The sequence below is a fragment of the Mesocricetus auratus genome, unplaced genomic scaffold, assembly GCF_017639785.1.
Source record: "Mesocricetus auratus isolate SY011 unplaced genomic scaffold, BCM_Maur_2.0 Super-Scaffold_100014, whole genome shotgun sequence".
NCBI classification, from domain to species: Eukaryota; Metazoa; Chordata; class Mammalia; order Rodentia; family Cricetidae; genus Mesocricetus; species Mesocricetus auratus.
The window spans coordinates 44,565,568-44,585,707 of NW_024429197.1; the positions used below are offsets into that span (position 1 = coordinate 44,565,568).

Genomic DNA, 20,140 nt, shown 5'->3' on the forward strand with positions numbered 1-20,140 from the left:
CTTGATTTATAACATTCTTTGTTCTGTTGCTTACTTCAGAAGAAACTTCACAAAACCATTAGCCTCTTAGCAACATGAAGTTTGGGATAACCTAAATCTGTGTTCTCTGACCAGAGTCACTCATGATTATCTCTAGAATAGCTATATAGTCTTGCCTTTTGGAGTCTTTCCACAGTGAGTTCTCAGGTAAAGGAAAAACTAAAGAAATAAAATTAAAAAGAGATGATTTTATCTATTGGAAAACACACACACACACACACACACACACACACAGAGAGAGAGAGAGAGAGAGAGAGAGAGAGAGAGAGAGAGAGAGAGAGAGAGAGAGAGAGAGAGAGAGAGATCTGGACCCAGAGTTTCCAGGCTGTTTGAGCATTGTTCAGAGACTATGGAAACACACACAAGCAACAGGGAATTTTCTCCAGAGTGAAGGTAAAGTTCATGTGTCCTGCAAAGGAGCAGTGGACCCCAAGCGTGAGTGCGCAAGAGAACCTGATGACGCCTGGGGCTCCCTGTTGTGGGTCCAGGAGAAGGGGAGTCAGTTGCTAGGGATGGGTTGTAAGTGGCCTCTTGGTTTTAATTGGTGCCCTTTTCACATCGTACATACTCTGGAACCTATCCAGGAGCTATAGACAATGGCTGGTCCAGCCAGGACTGGGTTTAAGTGTATGCACATTAAGGAAAGTTATGTGCTATGAACTTTTATCATCTTATGCTTGTACATGATTGGGTATGCCTCTAATTAAAGTTACATACATAATGGGTGTGGCAGTTTTAAAAAATGGCTACCAGAGGAAGCAGCACTGTTAGAAGGTGTGGCCTTGTTGGAGGAAGTATGTCACTGTGGGGGCAGGCTTTGAGGTCTCTTTTGCTCAAGCTTTCCTCAGTGTGACTGTCAGTGGGCTTCCTGTTGTCTGCAAGATATAGGACTCTCAGTAACTGCCACATATGCCTGCATGCCACCATGTTCCTCACCGCGTTGATAATGGACTGAACCTCTGAAACTAAGCTAACTCCCTCAATTAAACGTTTCCTTATACGAGTTGCCATGTCCACGGTCTCTCCTCACAGCAATAACAACTCTAACTAAGACAATGGGAAAGGACATCTCTGTGCAGTGAGGTAAGGCTTATATAACCCAAGCCTATCAATCAAAAGCAGAAGATCACTTATAGCCTGCCCCTGGCAACCAACTATTCTCTCTCCTGGACTCACAAAAGGAATACCCAGGCAGTGACCAGACCCTCTTAAATAGCAAGCCTGCTCAGACCCCACTCTCTTGCAGCATATTTGACCTATACTTAAGCTTTGCTCCCAAACCAAATCCCTGCGGCTTTACTTAATTTATCTGATTCTTTAACTCTTTGAACAACATCTCTGGAAACAATTACTCAGACAGAGACCACCGGTAACAGAACTGTTCTATTTTCTTTGAGAATAATCTTTCTCAAGAATGTGTCTACCTTTCTACCTATCTGGTTTGGAATGCCATAACAAGGTGTTTTAACTAATGGAGATTAATTTTCTGATAGTAGTAGAGGCTGACTAAGATCAGGGTGCAGCATGGCCAGGTTCTGTGGAGGGTTCTGTTCCTGTCTTACAGTAAGCAGATGTCTTATTGTGTGTGCCTAGAGAGAAAGTCCCATCTTTGGTTTGTTTCTTTTTACAGTTATAATGTCACTCCAAGGGGCTGTTACTATGACTACATCTGTGCCTATTACAATGCTGTCACTTCAGATATCATCACAATAGGGGTTATGATTTCAATGAATGAACTGGGTAGCCGGGTGGGGTGGTGGTGGAATGACACAGTTTGGTCCTTCCACAGTGCTACCCAGCTGCATTATTTTGTCAAAGTAAGGGTGAGACTGAACCACTGTCTTCAGAAAAATGGATCCTTGAAGAGTATCAGTTCAGTCCACAATGGAACAAGTACCAGTTGTCTGAGAGTCTTGGCAGCATGAGTGTCCTTCATCCTCACCCATACCCACTCTGGTGCCTGCACTTACTCACCCTGATGCATCCACCTTAGTCTTGTAGAGAGATCCGTCACAAGAGAGTGTTTACAGCAGTAAGTAAAAAGGAAAAATGGCAACTTTAGGCGGGTTATGGTGTCATCAGTCCCTTGTATGTTCTACATTCCTTCTGCCCTCACAGGAACATGGACCTATTAGAATTTGGAATTAAATTAACACAGAGGGGTGAATTAACCTACCAAAGAAAATTTCCATTATATTCTGATTATAATTTCCATTATATTACCATGGGTGTAAAAGGACTGAGTTTCAGAAGGTTTGAATGATTAGAACAGAAAGCATAGAAGAGTTTGTGGAGAATCAGAGATTAATTATAACCCTGCTTTCTAAGCATTTTGTTTTGTATGTTTATTTCCATATAATCCATCATTGAATGCTTTGGGGAGATGGGTTGAGATTTGCATTTTACAATTGAAATAGTGAGTCGCTTCAAGGTCAGGAGATGAAATCTAGATTATCAATTTAAACACGAATTGCACCATACTGAAAGTTGAAAAGGCCTCCCCCGCTTTTCATTTCACTTCTTTGATTCTTCCCTGTAAGAATTGTTATTATTTTAAGTTGTCATTGTCTGAGTCTGGGCTGTGACAGGCAATGCTAACGATGTTTTAAAAACATGTATCACTCACTGGTCTGATTTATTGTAGGCAGTTTAGATAAAATATGATGAAGACCATTTCAACTTCCGGATCGCAAACATTTCTGTTTCTGCTCGAAGCCACATTAACAAGGATTTCGGGTACAATGATGAAGATGGTGCAACCGGTATTATTTCTGGTTGTACCAGTGTGTCTCACTCTCAGGGACATCCTCTTGCAGGCCTAGGCTGCCACAGTAAGGGGTGCTCAAGCTACCTGATCACTGACCACTCCAGCTATGTGGAACAGACTGTTGCATTGTATAGCACGTCTGTGCTGCAGTTGGGTGTGAAGCATGTGCCTTTATAACTGAAGACTTTGACTTATACATACCGTATTTGATTATGTGACGTCCTGACCCTCTTTGTGTTTGAGGCAAGGCTTCATGTGTGCAGGCTGGCCTCAGACTTGCTATGTAGCTGAGGATGACCTCAAGCTCCTTATCCTTCTGCACCGCCATTCCCAGTTTACACAGTGCTAGGGACCAAACTTAGGGCTTCAAGCACTGTAGGTCAGCACTCAGTCAGCTGAGCACCCCCTCCCCTGAAGTCTTGACTTTTGAGAAATGACAAGAAAAAGAATAAAACGTCTGTGAAAACATGTAGGCGTGACAACATCCTAGGATCTGCATGTCCTTTCTTTTCACTGTAGCTTTGGGTTGAAGATTTTTGGTGACAAAAAGATACTCTGTAATTTCATTTTCAATGATATTTGAGTCCTACCCCCTGAGGGAAAGGCTTGATTTTGTACAGGCTGAATGTGAAGGTGGCTCTTTTCATGTTTCAGAAATCAGAAATGACGTAATCTTCTGGTGTGCTAGGTTTTGCTGCCCATTTCTGGGAGGACATTGACTTTAGCTTCAGCTTTCTGATATTAAAAGCAGGAGCAGCCCCTGTGAGGTGGCGTCTTGATTTCCTTTTTGAACAAAACTTAGATCTGTTTGGTCTCAGAATATCTGAATCGGAGTTTCTAATAGTTGTTAAGACCAGAAAGTGGATAATTTCCAAAAGCCTTGGTCTGAGGCCTCTGGTGCTAACAGCTCACTTGTGTGTGTGTGTGTGTGTGTGTGTGTGTGTGTGTGTGTGTGTGTGTGTGTGTGTCTGCAAGGGGCGGCCATTGAGCTGTGGGTGTAGATGCTGCTGCCATCAGTGGAAGGACCTGTGTCCTGAGCAGTTGGCCCTGAGCCTTGCTAGCTTTACGGTGGGACAAAATCAAAACAAGTGAGTTAAAATAAAGGGAAAGTGTTTCCGTGCTATTTTTTTTTGTTTGTTTGTTTTTGAAACACAGTTTCTCTGTGTAGCCCTGGACTCCTTGGAACTTGCTCTGTATACTAGGCTGGCCTTGAACTTAGAGATCTACTGGTCTCTGCCTCTTGAGTGCTAAGATTAAAGGCATGCCTGGCAAAGCCTTTTTTTTTTTTTAAAGATTTATGAATGTGAATGTTTTGACTGTGCCCATGGAAGTCGGAAGAATGCAACAGTTACCCTAAAACTGGACCTGCAGGTGGTTGTGAGCCACATGTGAATGCTGGGACTAGAACCCAGCTTCTCTGCTTTTAACCACTGAGCCATCTCTCCAGACCCAATTTTTTTCATCCTATTTTAAATAACCTCATTTAATAACTTTAGGTAGATTCTGGAAATTTTGTTACTGCATAATATCACATAATTATCCAATTATATAAAGTATTAAAATACATATGATCGTTTCTTCCATGCATTGTGTGTGTTTAAGCAGCACACATTCATTCTCCCTCCCCCCTCCTGAGGAACAAGTATGTTTTATTGGAGATGAAAAATGGCTAAATATAAAATATGATCAGTGGAGAAAAACCATCTGAAAAAATAGTAACTTAGCCGACTAATGAGCATTATGATTAACATATTCTACACATCTATCAATACCCAGGCTCAGTATGCCTCTGTTCCTCTCCAAAATTAATAATGACAAGTACCGGGACCCTGTTAATATTTGAGTAGTCTAATTGGCACAGACAAGCATGTGGCAGAGAAGAACGTTAGTTAGTGGTCAGGGTCGCCTGTCTGTTGAACAGCAGTTTTCCTCAGGGTCTTCTCTAGCCTCAGCTCTCATTGAGATTTCCTATTCCCTCCCTCACTTCTGAGTTCTGTTCTCTTTGTTTCCAAGACACTCTGAACAAAGTGTATTCACTAGATTAAATGGATTTGTAGATGTGCTTTACCTAAAGGTACTCACAGGCTACTTGATGACAGAGTCTGTACCATTGGTTTTTGGGTACCTGACACATAGTAGGCACTGGTGGAACATTTGCTGAACAAATGTTCAATACATTCTCTTTTGCTAGCATGCAACAAAATAACATGGAGTCATAGGGAGCTTTAGATGTGAAAGACACTAAGTGCTTTCATTTTAAACATTTTTATTACTTTAATTTTAAATAGCTTGCTTCACATGTCAATCCCAGTTCTCTCTCCCTCCCCTCCTCCTGCACCCTCCACAACCCCCCCCCAAGCCTCCCACCCTATCCCCACTTCCTTCCACATAGGGGATATCCAGAGTCTGTCATTTCACTCAGGGCAGGGTCCAGGCACTCCCCTAAGGGTCCAGGCTGAGAGAGCATCCCTCTTTGTGTTATGGACACACGAAGTCTGTTTGTATGTCAGGCATAAATACTGAACTACTGCCCAGGGCCCCATAGGTTGCACAGGCCTCCTCACTGACTCTCACATTCAGGGGATCTGGATCAGTCCCATGCTGGCCTCCCAGGTGTCGGTCTGGGGTCCAAGAACTCCCCCCTTGTTCATATCAGCTGTCTCTGCTGGTTTTGCCAGCCCATTCTTTGCCAATTCGCTCATTGCTCCTCTCTCTCTCTCTGTCACTGGGTTCCGTGGCTTCAGTTCAGTGTTTAATTTGGGTGTTTGCCTCTGCTTCCATCAGTCTCTGGATGAAGGTTCTAGGATGGCATATAAAGCAGTGCTTTCATTTTATAGTGTGTTGCAAGACACAGAAAGTTGCTTGCGTTTCCTAAATGTGGGTAGCACTTTGGCTTGGTGATGGTAAAGGAATGGGATGGTCATTTTGGCAGAGTACAGGGGAGTATGACAAGAGCACGGGTCCCAGTGTTCTAGGTATGGCTTTGTCATAGGATTTGGCCATAGTTTTGGGACTCACGCTTTTTAGAACCCCTCTTAATTTTATTAACTAGACAAGAAGAGGTAATCTTACATGAATTTCAGATCAGTCACACTTTGAAACCCTTTTCATGTTTTACTGATCTTTGAGGGATTGTCTGTAACCGCATCCTGTTAGCCCCTCATAAAGCTCTTGGCAGTCCTGTTCTCTGTTTCGGTCTGGGGTCCTCTGGGCACTTTTTCTTTTCTTTTTTTCTTTTTAATTTTTATGTTCATTTCTCTCTCCCTCCAGTCCTGCAGGATTTGCTTTGAGCTGCAGAGAAATCTGCACATAGTGGGTTTTAGTTGGTGCTCCCTTTCTTCCCACAGGGGGCCTGGTTCTCCTCTCCACTGCTCACGGTGCTCACGGTGCCACCACTTAGAATTCTTGGCCTTTCTCCTGCCGTCCCTCACCTGTAGCTGGTCTACAAGAACTTTTAAAGTCCTCTGCCCTATTTTTATTTTCTGTCAATGTAAAGTCTGAGGCTATTTCACTCTGGGTTTATCTCACCCCTGTCCCTGCTTCCATGGCATGCTTCCATTTTGCATATGATAGTAACACTAAGTACTGTGAATGTGTATTTTGTGTCTGTGTTGCTGCAGGGATTTACTTTCACCATCTTGAAGTCTTTGCACTGTTCCTAATTTTACAGACGAGGAAGCATCCTCAGGTGGCTTAAATAACTTGTGCTAATTGTCCAAGATAAAACCTGGTGCAGTTTCCAGTGTAGCAAGATACGAGTCAGCTGGTGCATGTAGTCAGTTTTGTCTTCATGCCCCCTTTTGTTTTAGAAGCAATATTGTATCACCATGTGACAAACATGTCGCCATCCTTACACTTCCTTGTTTTATTTGTTATTATTTATGATTTGCTTACATTATACCAACTTAAACTCTTAGAATAATGTGCTTCCAGTCCTCATTCTAACATGGAGACTGTACAAACATTTTTGTCATTTTAGTCTTTTGTATTGTCATTTCAGTTACTAAGTTATTTTCATCAAATTGGTTTGTCATAATTACATAAAGTTTAATTTTTGTTGTTACTGCAGAGTATTTAGAATATTTTCATTTTCAACTGAGAGTAATTATAATATTTATGTTCCCTTTGAAGATAGATGGTAATGTTGGCTTTCAAAGAAAATTTTTATTTAATTTTCAAATAACTCCCTATTCCAATAACAACATTCTGCACTTACTGTTTTAACTAATTTCCTTTATTTCTTGAGAATATTAAAGAAAATTTCAAACTTCTTACCATCTACTACTACGAAATACTTCAGGACCAACTTTTTAGTGCATAAGGAACTTTCTCTAAGGAAATCTCTGTAACAGCCATCTAAAACCCGAGTTTAAATTTATTTACATGATAATAATGGATCATTTCTCCTATTTGGTTCGTGCAAATTAGGGTCCAAGTGAGGCCCACACATTGCATGCAGTTGGTTGTTATATGATTAACATGTATTACTCTGGAGAGTAAATAATACACACACAGTCTCCCTATGTACCAGGCCTTCATCTTGTGAACCTCTTGTCTCATCTCTGGGGTGCTGAGATTACAGGTGTTTACCAGCCTCATTTACAAACATTTTAATACCATCAGCTTGTTAGACAGAAACAGTCCTCTATAGCATCTCAGAAAGCGGTCCTCTATAGCATCTCAGAAAGTGGTCCTCTATAGCATCTCAGAAAGTGGTCCTCTATAGCATCTCAGAAAGTGGTCCTCTATAGCATCTCAGAAAGTGGTCCTCTATAGCATCTCAGAAAGTGGTCCTCTATAGCATGTCAGAAAGTGGTCCTCTATAGCATCTCAGCATCTGTACATTGACAGTCTCCTCAAGGTGCTCTTTAACTTCCCTATCCACTGTATTTGTTTCACTGCTAGTTAAATATAATGAATTTAATATTACTGTAGTTCAGTTTTTAAGAAAGAACACTAGGTAAATGTATTCTTTACCTAGTATTCTCAGCACATTTTACCAAATCGTATCATTTTCTTTTTACCCCCCCTAAAATCAGAGATCTGGTTATATGCATCCCCATAAATAAGCATTAATGTTGAGGAGCCTGTGAAAGTGTGAACAGGAACATGAGTGGACATGACTGATTGCACGTGATTCAGAGAGAGGACAGCTGTGAAGTGCTTTATTTAACAGGGTGGCTTTTCATTGGGAATCAAATTCAAATACCTAAATTTTTCTCTTTCATCTTATTGGACAGGCTGTGAACTGGAAAAGTGGAATTTCACTTTGAGCTGTAAATGTATTGTTTCCTTATTCTCTAACTTCTAGTTGCTCATTTGCTGTATTTATTACTATTGTGTGGTATAGGCAACATCACTAGAAGTTTCGTTGCAGGAGCTGGGAATCTGAAAATGAAGAAGAGTTAATGTTAAACTTCCTAATCCAGTGTCTTGGCTTACAATTGTTTTATTGTACCTAAATAGTTGCCCAATTTAAGCTTGATTGTTGACCAGTTTTCTTTATTTTTCTTAAGAAATGGCTTTGGTATATTTTTACTATTACTGAGAATGAAGTTTCTCTCTCTCTTTTCTGTCTCCAGATGGCTCTTTAAACCCAAGAAGCAATTCTCTTTCCTTTAAAATATCTGTAAGTATTTGCATTGATACTGGTACATTGCATCTTTTTTCACTATTCCTTCATTGACCTCATGGTACTTGTTTTTGCTTTGATAATCCTCTGATATTTTTACCATGAGTGTAAATGGTGTGTGTGCCAGGAGTAATGCAGAGGTCATGTGTGTGTGCAACTGGGAGAAGAGAGCAGCATTGAGGGTGTTCTCTTCCCTCCCCCTCCCTCCCCCTCCCTTCCTCTCCCCTCCCTCCCTCTTGGAACAATAAAGAGGAAAGTGAACTTGAAGAAGGATGTTGCTGTAGGCTTGAGTTGATACAGAAAACTCTAGTGGCTTTAAAAATCACTGTAAATGTTCTCATTCTGTATTTCTTAAGTTGAAAGCAAACTGTTTTATTAGACTGCCAGACTCTTTTATGCATATTTTGTTCTTGGTATAACTAAAACCTCTGAGTTGCTTTTTGTTTGTTTTTTTTTTCTATATCAAATGGACACTTAGTTGCTAATCTGTTTCAGTTTTTCTCCAACCTCCTTTTTGTTAAGCTTAATAATTTCATAGGAATAATAAACATTTAATATAGGAACAATTGCCGGGCGGTGGTGGTGCACGCCTTTAATCCCAGCACTCGGGAGGCAGAGGCAGGCAGATCTCTGTGAGTTCGAGGCTGGGTTGGACCGATAGCCCCCAAAACAATACAGAGAAACCCTGTCTCGTAAAAACCAAAAAAAATATATATATAGGAACAATTATGTTAATTTTCATTTATGTTTCTGACCTTTCTATCATTAACTCTAATTTCCTTTTAATAATGAATCTTTTTGTTTGTTTGTTTTGCCTTTTGGTTTTTTGAGACAGGGTTTCTCTGTGTAATAGTCCTGGCTATTCTGGAACTCATTTTGTAGACTAGATTGGTCTCAAACTCACAGAGATCCACCTGCTTCTGATGGGATTAAAATCATGTGCCACCACTGCCCAGCATTGTAATGAATCTTAGTTCAATATTGTCACAGTATTATATTTGGATAAATGCTAAAAAGTCATCGTGTTAAGGCCTTAGAATATTATGGGAAAGTATGAATGGTTTTGCTTTCCATTCTAAAATACACGGAGAGGACCTGCATTATGTGCCTTTTCTCTGAGCGCTAGCATTCTCTCTCTCTCTCTCTCTCTCTCTCTCTCTCTCTCTCTCTCTCTCTCTCTCTCTCTCAATAAGTACAGAAATTAATCAAATATAAGTGAATAAATTTAGCAGTTCCTTCTAAGATCAACCATGAACTCTATGATTCTCAGATCCGGTACATGGAAACTATATATAAGTAGCTCCTAAAATTGTGAATCTCTCTGACTTGAGAACTAGCATGGACACAGTTCTTAAAAGAAGAAAGAATATCCCCCACTGTTCTATTTGCTTATTAAGATTTTGTCATTGTCAGATTCTTTCTTATGTAGACTTCTCTGCTTTGTTTGAGATAAGATCCTCTCTGTAACCTATGCTGGCTTGGAATTCACTGTTACCTAGGATGACCTTGAATCATAGTCCTCCTACCTCTTCTTCCCAAATGGAATTACAGGTGCAATTATACCTGCTTCATGTGCTGGGTTCTTGTCCTTGTGTGAAGTTCCACCTCTGAGAAGAACTTTTATGTGATTCATGGACACAATTTTCTCTTTGTCTTAAAGTATGAAAGTACTTACTATCTATTTAATAGACTTTTCCTGTGAATGTATGTCATTTGTAAGCTGTGAGCTCCTAAGCAGTGTAGAGTCTATATTCACTTCTTCCTATTGCGTAGAAGCTCTGGTTTTTAAGCAAATAAGAGTAAATTTCTCTCCATTTGGGTGAAGTTAATATATAAAGCCTTGACTATCAGACATGAATCATAAAACTGCTTAGACTAATATATTATTTGAGTATATCAAATGCTACATCGATTAATCTTAATCATTTCTATTCTTTTAAAACATCAACAGTTAAAAATTGCATATCTTATTATTAAAAATGGTTTGAGCTAAGATGTAATCTCCCAAATGAAGGGATAAAAATAAGAACAGGATGATGCAGAGAACCATTTTTCTTCCTAAAAACTTGAAATAAATTGAGATAAAAGAGTTACACATTGCTAAATAAATCAGAGGTCTTATGACATCTCTAATATTTTATAACACATTTTTGACTTGACTTATGTATTTAAAATAACTAGCAAGGTATTATTTAAATGCTAAAGCATAAATTGCAAATTGATATCTTTGATTTATATTAATGGTGGATAATATTTGGGATGTGGCAAGTGAGCCCTGAGTTTTGCAGTATTCCCCAGATGGGGCCATAGAGCCACAGCGCACAGGATAAAATGCTGCCTTAGGCACCATTTCTTGACTCATAGGTGCAGGCTGTCTCCTAGGAAGTGATGGAATCTTGATAGAACTTTCACTTCTGTTTCAGATATCCAGACTGTAGTGAAAGCTGCTAGACAGGTCTCAGCAATTCCATGCCGCTGTGGCAGACCAGATGGGTGCAGAAGTCTTCAAGGAGTGTGTAGAACTCGGAACAGATTGTCTTCTTAGGTAAACCCTGGGTCTCTGGTATTTTCCTATAATGTGTAGGTCACATGGCCATCAAGGCAGCACTGCCCTACATTTTCGTATTTCAGCCTGAGGACCAGTCTTTTGTTCGATTTGTGTCCTATAGTGGCCATTGTCCTGATTGTTTTTACATGACTGTTTGTCCTTTTGCCCTCCAACTCACCTTAAACATAACTTCCCCCCAAAAGTCCTTTCTGGATCTCCTTGCCTACAGAGACCCCCCTTTACACATTGTCCTGTTTATTTCTCAACACTTTAAAAACAATTCGTAGTGCTGTCACATCTCATTGCTTGCTTCCACCACAGATTTCCTGTGTTATTAATTACAACAGTAGTGCACCAAATGGCAGACATCAAGCACTCTAGGAAGTTATTAGACAAATGGGTGAAATCTATAGGGTTGCATTTCAAAAGCACCTGGATCTTAAAAAGTGTAAGATACAGTGCTTTAAATGAACATGAGCCCAGGAGATATCTTTACAGACGTTTCCCTCAAATAAGCTCCTTGGATGGCTCCTTAGACACTGCACCAAGAGCCCCCAGCTGTAGCCAAGCCCTTTCGCAGAGGTTCTCAGTCTCCCTCTGTCTGCAGGTCACACAGGCTGACACTCTACGGACACGTACCATCGAAATAAACCGGGGCTACTGTGTGTTTCCCAGAGGCCGGCTTGTCCCTGCCCCTCTTCCTTTCCCACTCAGGAAACCATGTCAGCAGGTAAGATAGTGAGTGTGAGTGTAAGGCCTTACAGGGATCACCTTAAGTAACACAAACTTACTATTAAAAGGCAAACAATAAACCAGTTATAAATATTAGACACTTTTTGTGGCAATGAATTACTTGACACAGTTAATAAAGACAGCGTCTTTCTTGATGTAGTGTCACGTGATTTTTTGAGTTTATGTTTAAGCAGTTGGTCTCAAACTTCTGGGGAGCATTTTATTGGTTATGTAACTTTTAGGGAAGAAAAAGGTGTATGAGTTGAGAGCCTAAGTGGGAGACGAATGTTTGGAAATTAACAGCAGTAGAGCCTTTACTGAGGCTTGTTAGGTATTGTTTCAGAATGATTAGCATAATGGCTATTAATATTTAAAGTGATCCATGTATATGCAAATGCCACACATCTGTCACTTGTAATTTCACTTAGTGAAAACTAATTAATTTTGTTAATATTTTCTACCATTCATCTAAAATACACTTGGAAATAATTTCCAAACTCTTGACAGAAGGAGGAAAGTAACACTACAATGACCTTTGTGTCTCTTTTAGTCATTTTCTTCTAAAGACAATTCAGTCAATTAGCTTGTCACCATACTTGCATAGCCTTAGTCTATACTAGCATATATGCATTATCTGGAAGACAATGATACACTCCAGGAAGCTCTGGGCCACAGAGGTGACTCTAGTTGGAAAAACAAGATATATCGGAAATAAAGTTGCTTGTATATGCTACGTTGTTTCAGTTCATACTATATCTGTATACCATATAGATACAGATACACATTTATTTCTAGAAGAACTATATTGCTCGTAAACCATGAGTTCCCATATACCTTTCATCAGTTTTCCTTAATGTTATTATCTTATGTAGCCATATGCATTTACTAAACTAAGGTATTGTCATTGGTATATTATTGAGTAAGCTATACTTCTTTTTCAGATTTAATGAGCATTTCAAGTAATGGGTATCTTTTTTTCTGACCTAATATTATATTTAACATATATGTGTTTAATGAGGCGTAAAATATAAAAGGAAGATGCAAAGAATTTTATGAGTACTCAGGCATCATTACTGTTAGAATTTAGTGCATTCTCTCCCTAGCACACATGCATTAACAAATACCACACACATTTTTAGGTCAGGCTTGACACCTATTTTAAATATTTTTGTATGTGTGTGACAAGATCTAACTATGTACCCTAGGCTGACCTAGAACTTGGGTTCTCTTGCTTCAGCCCCACAAGTGCTGGGATTACAAGAGTGTACTATTACACCTAGTCACCCACCTATTTTTTAATTCTCTTCTCTCACCATGTGGATTCCAGGAATAGACATATGTCATCAAATATAGTGGCAGACATATTTACCCATTGAGCCATCTCACCAACTATTTTTAATCACTTAGCAAATCACAAATATTACCCTCTGTAGTTTTAGTTTGACATACTTTTATATTTTCAGTTTTTTAAAATATGGATATTTTTTTGTTAACATTACTCGTTCATCTTTCATTTCATTTTTTCCTTGCAAATGATAACATGATGATTTTTAGTACACATGAACTTTGGGTAATATCCATATTTTTACAGATCAAAAAGAAGAGTATGTCATATGAGAATCTAGGGACTCCCCCTATTTGTTTTATTTTAAACTCAAGACTAATATATTTAAGCTAAACTGAAACCTGTAAAATTGAAAATGAACCTCTCTGCTCTGGTAGACCTGTTTCCCTGGGGAAGGAAAGCACTGGGAGGTCTGTCTGAGCCAACATGACAGAAATTGTTAGCACATACCTAAGTTCAAGTGCAGCAGCAAGCCTAAGCTTTACAGAGGTGGGCCAAGTGAGCTCTTAGAAGATTGTCACAGTCAATACATTTTGATGTGTCATTAAAGGTGGCATTGCTTGGGCATTTCCTAGGGTTGGCCAGTTTTACTTTTAGGGTTTTGCAATTTCTTGGTTAACAAATTACTACTGACTAGTTTTACTAGGTAAGAGACATTAGCAACAGAAAAATAGGACCCCGATTGTCCTTGACTTTCAAAGCATCTAGTTCACCTGCTCCTAGGACACAAGTCCTGTAGTGCCAAGACCTCTTGAGCTGTCGTCAGAGGACATTCTTGTAACACATGAAGCAGGACCAAGACAAGGAATCAGGATGTCTGCTCCCGCCCCCAACCCAGAGCCATGGTCCATAGCTACTGGACATTGTGAGTTCACTCTTGGAATAAAGGCATACCCTACCTGGACTAGAATGTGCAGAGTCGGGCAAATATGGCATCTGAAGCAGACTTTACATATCTGGAATCCAGTACCAACTAGACGCTCTTTGACATTAAGTAACTGAGGTCCTTAGTTTGAGCTTTCTCGGCATAAATGTAAGACTGCTATAGAGATTGATTTGAATGATTTGTGAAAATATCTGGTATGGTAGCAGGCATATAGTGTACAATTGGATGAAAGTTTATTCAATGAAGGGATGATGAATGTGCTTCCTAGATCTTTGGACACCTTATGTTTTAAATGGTTGTGTGGCTGTTTGTAATAGAAAATACAATAAACATCAAAGAAATGAATTGAATATCCATTTAACTCTCTCTCAGGGTTGCAGACAACATAAACTAACTCTGGCCAGAATTTGCTGGATGAACAGTCAGATCCTGAAATTTAGGAGTTGAAGCAGCAAGCAGTTGGATGACACAAGCAGTGGACCTCTGGGGCCTCGGAAGCAGATATTTATGGATCTTTCCTCTGTAATGTTGATGCCTTTATTTCTCGTCTTTAGTGATCTGTCATTGGTTACCAGGAAGACAGGGCTGTGTCTCAAACATGGACACTGCTATCACGTCTCTGATTCAGGAGCACTTCGCTAGGCAAAGGGAATACTGGGAGACTAATGTATTTTAAAGGGTTTCTTTTTTGTATATTTTTTGAAATGTTTTTGTACTATGGAAAAAGTAATTTTAGAGTCAACAAATGTTATTAATGTAGATATCAGCTTACCATAAAAGAGAGACATAGGAAATATTTATGTGATGGGCTGGAGGTGTAGCTCAGTGGTGGAACGCTTAGCTAGCATGCATGAGGCCCTGGGTTCAATCCCAAGAAAACCTCCTCCCCTACAAAAAAGCAGAAAATCGTTACAGGATGGAATTTCAGAATGTCACTGAAAGGTTTTAAAGGTTTTGTTGAGGCGTGATTGACATATAACGAAGTCCACATATTTGAAATCATGGTTTGGTATATTTTGGTACTGATGATGCACATCTGAAAAACTTCCACAATGATGAAGACAATGAATGAATGTCTTGCATCCTTGGATGTCTCCTTGTGCCTTTGTGTCCCTTCCCTCAACCCCTGCCATCCCTAAGCACCCACTGCCTATGTCCGTTAGATTGACTTGCATTTTATAGTGTTTCATATAAATGCGATCATACAGTTCATTTCTTCTTTTTGACTCAGTATGACTGCTGTGAGACTCATCCATGTCGCAGTAGATAGCAGTGCTTTGTTTCTTTACATGAGTGACTAATGCTGAATAGATTATATAGATTATACTAATGCTGAATAGATTATATAAACTATTAGTTAGCAAGCATTTTACTTATTTCGGTTTGGGCATATTACCAATAAAAATGTTATAAGAATTTGTGTGCGGTAATTTTTTGAAATGTTTTCATTTCTGTTGGGTAAACTAGACGTAGAATCACTAATTGCCAAGCAGCAAGTAGTTGTATTATTTTATATTCCCACCACAAATGTCTGGTAGTCACACTTGTTCTATATCTTCACAAACACATAGTATATGTCTAGCATGTACTTTGAAAATAATACTTTAGAAAGGGAAACAAGCCAAATAAAAAATTAATTAAAGATTTTAAACAACTTATCAAAGAAGATATATAAATAATGACAAGCATATTCAATATATTTAGTTATCAGAGAAATGAAAAATTAAAACCACAATGACATGGGTATTCAAATGGTAAGATGAAGCTATAACTAATAACTTCATATTATTATGCTAAGTTTATAGATGGAAAAACTGAGGCTCACAGAATTAAGTAACTCAATCAAAATAATTTTATGTCACAGTCATTTGAAGAAGGCTTTAAAATCTCAGGCTGAAAAGATGGGGGTTTACTTATTACTTAGTTATTCCTTTTGCTGGAAGGGCAGGCTGCCCTCATCACGGTGGATATTATGGAGGTTCTAGTGTAAAGTTTTGCTATCTACCTAACCTGGTGTGTAAAATGTACGTGTCTCCAACATCCCACTTTGTCTGGATACCTCTTGGAGAAATATTCAAAATATGGAAAATATATGAGAACCTCACTTGTCCAACAAATATACAGCTCTGTTTAGCTATGACCCCTAAAAATCAAGCTGTATTTTTCCTTTTTTTAAAATTTATTTTTAAATTTAAATCAGAAACAAGGTTGCTTCACATATCAATTCCAGCTCCCTCTCTCCATCTCCTTCCCCTCCTCCCACACCCTCCCACCAACCCTCTCCCCTCCCTCCCCCAATCCCCACTCCTTTCCCCAGGGAGGGTGAGGCCCTTCATGAGGGTTATCCATAGTCTGTCATTTCATCCAGAGCAGGTCCTAGGCCTTCCCCCAAGAGTCCAGGCTGAGAAAGCATCTCTCATTGTGGGATAGGCACCCAAAGTCCATTTGTGTGATAGGGATAATTACTGATCTACTACCCAAGGCCCCATAGATTGTCTAGGCCACCTCACTGACACCCACATTCAGGTGGTCTGGGTCAGTCCCATGCTGGATTCCCAGCCATCAGTCTGGGGTCCAAGAGCTCCCTCTTGTTCAGGTCAGCAATTTCTGTGGGTTAAACAAACTCAGTCTTGACTCCTCTGCTCATGCAGTTTACTGCTATGTCCTATACTTATTAGTCTCCCATCATTGAAGTTACCATGCCATTAATAATCTATGACCATCATAAGAATAAGTGTGTTAAGCTTCGTACTCACTACCAAGCTCAAAACACCTTAGCCAATATCTTACATATGAAGGACTTGTTCTCTCCTTTAGGAAATGGTCATTTCAGAACAGACTATGACAATTCCTTCCTTAAGAGTTCTAAGAAGTAAAGGAAAGTTGTCTTTAAAGGGTAGACAATGAGACCTTCTTTTGAAGGACTAGCTGTAGTTGCTGTAGAGCAACATCCTCTGAGTTTTAGAGTTCAAGGATCAGATGTGCAGGAGTCATAGAAGACAGAGGAACCAAAGGCAACATGATAAAGAACAGTAGGAGCACTGCCCCTTATGCTCGGATGACTGATACCTGTTTGCAGTTTGGTGGGCTTGCCCTTTGTATCAGGCACTCAACCTTGGTAGTATGTTCTTCGTTTCCCATGTGCTGTGACACCAGCCGCTCTTTTCCAGGTGTCTGGGATTGTTTCTGGGGCTACTAGTGATGCATTGTCTCTGTCCTGTTAGTTTCCTTGGAAATAGGAATAATGCTTTTGGTTAGTAGTTGGGGACTTCAGTGAGGTTTCCTCCAAGCATGTGGATGTAAGATTATGACGAGAGACAAATATACTTCTTTATATTGAGTGAGCAGTGCTCACTCAAGTAGTCTAGTAATAAGTTGGTCCTTCAGAGAGCCTGAAACTCTGCTGGTTGGCACCACTATTGTTACGCAAACTTCCCAGGAGATGGGCACTGAGAACAATTGTTTCTCCATGTTGGAAAATTGTTACCTGCTTTCAAAACAACCAGGCAGGTGAATGTTATACCCTAGGTATGAATGTATAAGTGGATGTCATTGTGGAGCTCTCTCTTACAATAAAATTTATATGGCTTTCAACTGTTCTAATTTAAGCATGATATCCCTAGCTTCACCCTTAGGTGACAAAGGAGTGGAGATTATGATGTACATCACACATCTTGTTCTCTGAACTCAGGCGTTGACATATGTCATCTTTGTGGAGCATTGTTGAACGCTATGACTTTGCAACACAAACATAATTATCTTTTACAGTTTCACTTCAAAGTAAGTGCACAGATAGACCTAGCAACTCCCAGGTTTACAAAGTATGTCCACAACATACCCATCCATTCATTTCTAAAAAAAATACGTGGTGGCACAGGCCTTTAATCTCAGCACTCAGGAAGCAGAGGCAGGCAGATCTCTGTGAGCTCAAGTCCAGACTGGTCTACAAAGTGAGTTCCAGGACAGCCAGGACTGTCGCAAAGAGAAACACTGCTTCAAAAAAAAAAACCCTAAAAATGTAAAATTTGTTTAACAATGCATATAAAATTTTCACATTTCAACTGGGCATTCAGCATATTAAGTACATTCATATTTTTACATAATCACCAACTCACTTCACATTATAGAAACTTAAAAATCTATACCATTTAGCCATAATCACCCACAGCTCCCAGAAATCACCATTCCACCTTCTAAATATATATGACTACTCTTGTTTTTCTAATCTCATTCAGTGGGTTCATTAGAATCTGTCTTATTTTCAGTTTCAATTCACACTGATAAATCAGAAATGGTGTGGATACCGGAAAAAGGAATCTATATACACTGTTGATGGGGATGTAAACTAGAAAGATTATGGAGAGGATTAAATGTTTTTGGACAAAAATTCAAAACCTACTACTGTAAAAGTGAGTGGAATTTAAGTGCAATTACCATATAATAGGGAGACAGTGTCCTAATTAGAAATCATATGCTACCAAGTAAAACACCCAGCACCAGAAATAGGTTAAATCTTATTTTTTTAAACTTTGGCTAAAGAGATCACACAGATCCCTCTCCAAACATCGTAGGCTGTTGCCAATGCTATTAGTTACCCTCTGCAATCTGATGGTAAGACCCAGTTACTAAAGACACCACATATTGATGTCATCCAACATGGAGGAATTGAGCTGGTGCCCAACTAGAAGCTTCGTCCCTCCTGACTAGCTTTCACAGTGTGGAAAAGTACTATACATGCTACCAGAGAAGAAAAGTAATCATGAGCCTATCCAAGAGCCCTGTGAGCTACAATAGTGACCTGGCTGCAAGGTATACCTACTTCTGCACTATTACACAAATGTTATGGGAGTAACTGACCGTTTGAATGAGAATTGCTCTCATAGGCTCATATGTTTCAATGCTTGGTCTCCAGTTAGCAGAACTGTTTGGGACAAATTAGGAGGTGTCATCTTGTTGAAGGAGGTGTACCTGGGATTGGGCTTTGGGGTTTCAAAAACCTGCACCAGGTCCAGTCTCTCTCTCCCTGCAACGTGTGGGTCAGATGTGGACTCCCAGCTATTGCTTCAGTGCCAGCCTGCTGCCATGTTCCTCACCATGATATTCATGGACTAACCCTTTGAAACTGTAAGTAATCTCCCAACTAAATGGTTTTTTGTATGTCATGGTGTCTCTTCACAGTAACAGAACAGTAACTAAGAAAGTAAGCAACTGTTTTTTAAAAATTGGAAATAAGTCTTACCCCCTGAGATGGAACCTATCTGACATGTAAATGAGGCCAGGAACCTGAGGCTAGACAGGTCATGGACCCCAGGGGGAAACTTACTATCATTCTGTTAAAGGAATGTAGACATATAATGGCCACTGATAGCACATTACTATATCCATAGATGAGTGCATTGCTCAACCCTTATCAGAGAAGCGTCTTCTTGCACTAGATATGATTTAACACGGAAACCTACAACTGGACAGTGTGTAAAGGGTGACTCAGCCCTTAATGAGATGTCTTTATCATATCCCTCCCCCAAAGCTCAGGGATTTACGCAGGAGTGGAGGTGGAAAATTGCAAAGAGCCAGAGATGGTGATGATTCCAAGGAAAGTGTATCTTTCAGACTCAACAGGGCTGTTATAGATATAAACTCACAGAGAGTGACAGCATGTACAAGACCCTCAAGCCAAACGAAAATCCCAGTGCAAAGAATGGGAAGTGGATACAAAATCTCACAAGAAGATATTTGCATTTGGTAGCTAATGGAAGAGGAAAAAAATAGAATTTTCTTTGACAGAATGGCACTGGGCTTGTCAACTGCAGTCCATGGCAGGCCAAAGTCTCAGGAATAACTGGCCATCACAAAACACAGACCACGTTTTTGTTGTTTGTTGTGTGTGTGTGTACTTTTTGGTAATTTTTTAAGAGAGAGGAAGAACACAAAATTGGGGGATGAGGTGGTAGGACTGGGAAGTGTTGAGGGTTGGAAAAGAATATGATCCAAATATATTGCATGAAAAAAATTAGAGCAGGCATGATGGAAGTCAGTGTGCAGATTCTCAGAAAGCTAAAATTAGAGCTATCATATGATCCAGCTATATCACTTTAGGATATTTGTACCTAAAAGAGTGTGAGTCGGCATACAACATATAACCAGGCAAGCTCAGGAAGACAAACATCACACTTCTGTTCATGCAGAATCTG

General features: G+C 39.7%; 1 long non-coding RNA gene across 1 annotated transcript; it reads left to right on the forward strand.

Moving 5' to 3' along the window:
- Positions 1 to 974: 974 nt before the first annotated feature.
- LOC121144019 lies at positions 975 to 15,365 on the forward strand. The gene is made up of 5 exons (XR_005881357.1): positions 975 to 2,071; positions 8,389 to 8,435; positions 10,862 to 10,983; positions 11,594 to 11,716; positions 14,322 to 15,365. It is a non-coding gene; the product is annotated as an uncharacterized LOC121144019 (long non-coding RNA).
- Positions 15,366 to 20,140: the final 4,775 nt, after the last annotated feature.